A 6086-nucleotide genomic window follows, 5' to 3' on the forward strand; every position below is an offset into this window, starting at 1 on the left:
TGCTGCTGCTTTCTTGTTAAATACCGTACACAGAATATCCAGTTGCTCCTCACAGTAGACTTCAGATTCACTTTACAAGGTTCCATAATTTTGTATCTAATTTGTTCATGAATGATTTTAAATAGCTTTACGTATGTACGGGAATGTCGTACTGACATAAAATCTATCATATTTGGCGCGACTAGATAACTTCCAATCATCGTCATTCAGACCGTCTATAAATGATATATTGGTCTATGGACACTAATTCCTAATCGTAATCAACAAATACTCAGGAATTTTTTGAATTCCAAACCATGTATGGTCCTGACAACTCTGTTGTTTCTTAAACTGCCATGACACTTTCTTTCTCTGTAACCCATGGAGTATGGTCTTACTGAATATTTTGATTAAAAATCGATAAAAGTGCGATGCCTCCCAGTCACTAAATTCAACGAGTTCAAATTCCATATCAACAGGCCTTGTTTCTTCATTCCATATTCTACTAAAGTGTGTGTATATATATATATATATATATATATATATATATATATATATATATATATATATATATATATATATATTGTGTGTGTATATATATTTTATATATATATATATATATATATATTTATATATATATATATATATATATATATATATATATATTATATATATATATATATATATATATATATATATATTGGTGTAGATGGCTTTCATACAATTTCAGTAGTGTTAAATTATGGAACTTTCCTAGATAGTGACCCCAACAAGGCTCAGGGTCGTTATCTAGGACTGATATTTCATGGGGGGTCATTATCAAAGATTGGACTACTTGGCGGCCACTAACTAGGAAAGATCCAATGTATTCAGGTAACCTTGTTGTACTATGAGAAATATGGATCCATTTTGTTTAATTAATTTCTTTACTTTTACCAAAGAAGAATCACGTGGTTGTCTTCCGCAAAGTATCGGATCACCTATGACACGCCCAAAACCCAAGGAACCCATTTGGCAGTTTGTTTGTTTTTTCTTTTTTTTTTGCGGGATTTTTTTTCTTTTTTGCCGGGGTGGCGGGTGGCGGGGAAGGTGGCGAAAGCTTAACAAGGAGCTAAGGGTTGAAAGTTGTATCAACTGCCTGTGTTCGCTGGAGTTGCTGATGCGGTATTCGTCTGCAGTATTCGTGTGTGTGTGTGTGTGCGTGCGTGCGCTCGCGCGTGCGTGCGTGCGTATAGGCGACACACTAGCCAGATGTGCGTCCTGATATAATTGCTGGATTTATTCCGTTAGTGAGGCTTATTCAACGATGACTGACAACAGTTTCTTTTGAAACAATTAATGTATTCATTTCACAGTGTTTAGTGCGTACAAAGAAATTTTTCAACTGAAATGTATTATTTTCAGTAATCATCACATGATGAAATTTGATAATCAAATGAAATTGTAATTTGTGGTTTGATGTACTAAAACTGTCATTACCATATTATGAAACGGATAGAGGGAGAGAATGAGAAACAAACTAGTGCAGAGAGACGTTTAATCAGCAGTTTAATGCTTTGCATCTGTTTATTGGAGGGGATGCATGAAAATAATATTTATAAAGAGTTGCATAAATAATGAAAAGCACAGAAATTTGCAAAAATCCGCTTCAGATCATGGGTATCTTTTCATGTAATGTGACTTTGACAGAAAAAAAAAAAAACGACGATAGCTTAAATCCAAGGTCCCGGCCAAAAGTGAAAGTCCTCTTTGATACTTTCCTTCATTCATAAGTCAGGAAATTTTATTATTAAAGTAGTTTAACCAGACCACTGAGTCAAGATATCTAAATAGATAGAATACAAGTATTCTAACGCAATGCACATGTAACCCCGTAGGGGGTTAGTGCCGTCAGTGCACCTCATGCTGTGCACCGTATTCTCTTTCTTCCATCTTACTTTCCACCCTCTCCTAACGTCCGATTCATAGTGCAACTGCGAGGTTTTAAACTTCCTGTTACACTTTTCAAACGTTCTAACTATCAGTTTCCCTTGCAGCGCTAAATGACCTCTTAGGTCCCAGCGCTTAGCTCTAGGCCTAAACTCTATATTCTGTTCTATTCTATTTGATACACATGTAAGTTGTTGGCAGAGTGCAGAGGTCCACACCACATCTGGTATTCCATTAACTCTATATATCACTTTTTCGGGCCACCTTTGGACAAAGGCCCGTGCTGGCATACAGCCGGCTTATCTTTTTCGAACCAGCCAACCACCCACTAGGCTATGCCACCTACTGCAATCCATGTGGCCATTATAAAACTTATTTTTTAGATGCATAAATAACTTTGGCTCCAAACTCACGATTTCAGGGCCACTTACAAATCAAAGGTTTGTTATCTGAAAAAAATATATGCATAATAATGAATGAAAGAATTATTGCTGTCCTCATGTAGCGAATCGGCAAATAGACTTCCTTGTGATTCTTTAAAAGAAGAATATATTTGAGAAACCTGTATCTATAATTGAGGGCACAATTGTAATTAATATAGTGCTAAAAATAGCATATGAAAATATTCATTAAGACACGTTGCCAAATCTGCATTTACCCCAAGGGGATGGTAAGATTGAAAACAATTATGGCTTTGGGTCAGTATCTCTGCGTCAATCCTTTTCATTAAGGGACCCCTGTACTTGACAGTGTGACAAACGTTGGCGATATGTAAAATATAAGAAAAAACCAAAAACTTAATTATTAAAATAAGACCAACGAGCCTAACAATTAATAAAAAAACAGTCCAAATTATGAATGACATGACTCGCGAAAAATAGTTAATATTTAAAAATTTATTTTCTGGTCACATATATACCTTCATCTATGGTAATAACTTATCGCTTGGAAAAGAAGTTTAAGATAGAAACTTTGCTGTTTATAAGGAAAAGGAAACCAGGAAATACCACAAAGGATAATAAGAGGTCAAGGTCGAAGGAAAGGGTATGGTCTAAGAAGAGAAGGTCTGTTCACAATTGACCCAAAATTCGACCAATTACGCGCATGACGTCATGCGATGAACAGATGGGCTCCTGTCAGTTAGGTCAAGGAAGTATAGCAGAAAGGAAGAGGTGTAAATGCGATCGTGATTTTATATTGTGTATTCACGTGTATTTTGGTCATTGTCATTGTAGAACTATGCCGAATATTTGTGCACTGTATGGATGCAACTCCAATTCGGATCGAGATACTGATCTTACTTTTCGTAAATTTCCTAAAAAGGAAGACCTACGGAAGAAATGGATTCACCTGCGCAAGAAAAAAAAACTCAATGCGGATTCTTCGAGGATTTGTAGCTGCCATTTTAAATCAACTGATTATGCAAGGAACCTTAAATGTGAAATACTTGGAATCTCATTACCAAGACACCTTGTACAATTAAAGGATGATGCAATACCAACAATGCATCTGCCTGCATCAAAGGACAAGTTTAAAATTTGGTATTCTTTTGAAGTGAAGTCGATGGTTCTTAATGAATTAGTTTATACTCTTAATATTACAATACGACAAATATTTGCTACTTAATAGGTACTGTGTTTACCATTTATAACTAAATGTCATAAATGATTAGGTGCCACGATTCCCCTATTTGGATTTTCATTGGTATACGAGGAAAGAGTAAGCGTAGCGGTATGCTATTCAAGTGAAGTTAACTGTTCAAAATAAGTCGGTTTATATAGTTGAATATATTACAGTGTGACGTATATTTGCCACTTAATATTTACTATGCTTACTATTACCATTGATAATCAAATTTTGCAAATGATTTGTCACGATTTTCTCCTGAGATTTTGGGTGGTGTACTAGGAAAGAGATGTAACGTTAATAAATTTTTGATAATTACCGAAGTACTTATTTATCTATTTTCTACACGAGTAAACGTATGAACATTGCAACTGACTTCCTATAAAGTTAACAAACATCATCAACGTGGCTTAGGAAATTTTTAAGTTTTCAAACTTAAAAGATATAATTGCAAGACTAGAACTTTGGGTCGGGGAATAGAAATACCAGAATTCCCTTTGGTGAATAAATTGTTAACCTAGTTGACCTTTTTACAGTACCTGGGCAATATTTCGTCCGTTTCTTTCCCCAGTAAATAACAATTTCAGTTAACCATATGCCAACAATAATGAACTTTGGGCCAGAGATGATTTAAAATACCAGGATTTCCTTCGACGAATAAATTTTTGACCTAGTTAGTCTTTTCATTGTAGCCAACCTGGGCAATATTTCGTCTGTTTATTTGCCCAGTAAATAATATAATTGCAATTGTCCGCAGACCGGCAATTGTGAACTTTAGGTCAGGAAATTAAAAAGCCAAAGTTCTCTTTGGTGAGTAAATGGTTGACCTACCTGGGCAATATTTCCTTTGTTCTTTGCCCAGTAAATAATATAGTTGCTGTTGACCGGATGCCACCAATTAAGAGATTAGGCCTAACCCTCCAGATAATGATAAATGATTTTCAGTTGAACTTAAGTCACCATATATAACTTTTTCTTTTCTACTGAATATCAGTTGTAAATATTCAACAATACAAAAAATTGCGTGTCTACCGGCTGGGAATTGGAGAAATCACGAAATTTGTAGTTCTACCACTATATGTTGTAACAGTTTTTGTGTGATACAGAACTTTCTTTAGAATGCATATCCTGAACCAAAATATGAAAAACTTGAGCATTGAAAAATGCAAATTGTCAGAGCTAACAAAATAATTTTTTAATGGAACTAAGGGTTCTCAGAAAATTTATGTGATACATGTATATAATTGCAATGTCCAACTACTTATCATGTGTCATGAATTTTATTTTCCAACTGTAAAGTTTCTTAATTATATTCTTGGTGTTATAGTCAAGTTCAGTAATCATGAATGACATAAATCTTTTCTTGCCCTTCCAGTACATTTAAAAAATCAAACTGTCCCATTTAGCTTAATCACATGTTTACAAAATATTAGGTAAATCCTGTTATTAAAATTAGAATCTTTTGGTTTATAAACATGTCCTTTGAGTCTTTCTCTATCCACTCTGCGCGTGACGTAGGTGTAGCTCCTCCGACCTGCGCGTGAACAGACCTTCTCTTTCTCGGGGGCCCCTTTTTTTTGACTGACTTCGTTGGTTCACCTATAGAATGACCCAAAAAGGAATGTATACCATTCTAGTTCGTGAGCGTTTACTCCGCAAACAGTTGCGGGCGCACCGCGTTAGGTGCAGAGCTGTTTAACTTACATTTCATGGAAGATATAATCTTACCGTTTTTGGGGGCCATCTTGGGCAAGATCCTTAATTCTGACCAAGGTGTAACTAACTTCAGTTAGGCATACTTGTAACAGTACGGTCTGAAAAATTTCCATGGAAAGACATTTGATTCTTTTTCACAAATTTCCATCATAGGCTATGGCCTGGCGAAGGCGTACGCGACGTGGCCGGGGCGTACCAGGGGTAATTTGATTTTTAAGGGGGCCGATTCGAGAATGTTTAAATCAAGTTCATGACCTTTTAGGCTTCTTCCGCGTGAATATAAGAATTATATATCACCACAGGGGGCTTCAGGATTTTAGAGGTGATCAGGTGGGGCGTGGCCAAAAAAGGTTGGGAACCGCTGTATTAGATCCAAACATAAGACTGCCTTGGCCAGCAGGCATTATATTTCTCGCAGGGTCCCGATTTCTCGACACGTCTACAGTGCTACTCGCTTACTGTTTGCCGTTTTTTCCATTTTTTCCCTAGTGTCCCACATCGCCGAAGGCGCTCTACGATACCCGAAAACTCAACTCGTCATAAACATAATAATGCAGAAATATTCCAAGGTATTTTTCTCCTGTACTATGCGGCATACTCCATAATAATTGCCAAATCCACTGTCACAGCACTCAGAAAAAAGCAAAGCCTTTAATTACAGCAAGTCACTCAATTATTTTGGACACCCAGCCCTGATAGCTTGGTGAGCCATTAACACATTTGAAGCATTACTCTAGCTTTGATCATTAATCTAGCTTTGATAAGTTCCTCGTTGGGGGAGTCGGTAGAGTTCTCGGCTAGCACTCTGCTAGGCCCGAGTTCGAGTCTCCGGCCGG

This window comes from Macrobrachium rosenbergii, chromosome 52 (genome assembly GCF_040412425.1).
Source record: "Macrobrachium rosenbergii isolate ZJJX-2024 chromosome 52, ASM4041242v1, whole genome shotgun sequence".
Taxonomy (NCBI): domain Eukaryota; kingdom Metazoa; phylum Arthropoda; class Malacostraca; order Decapoda; family Palaemonidae; genus Macrobrachium; species Macrobrachium rosenbergii.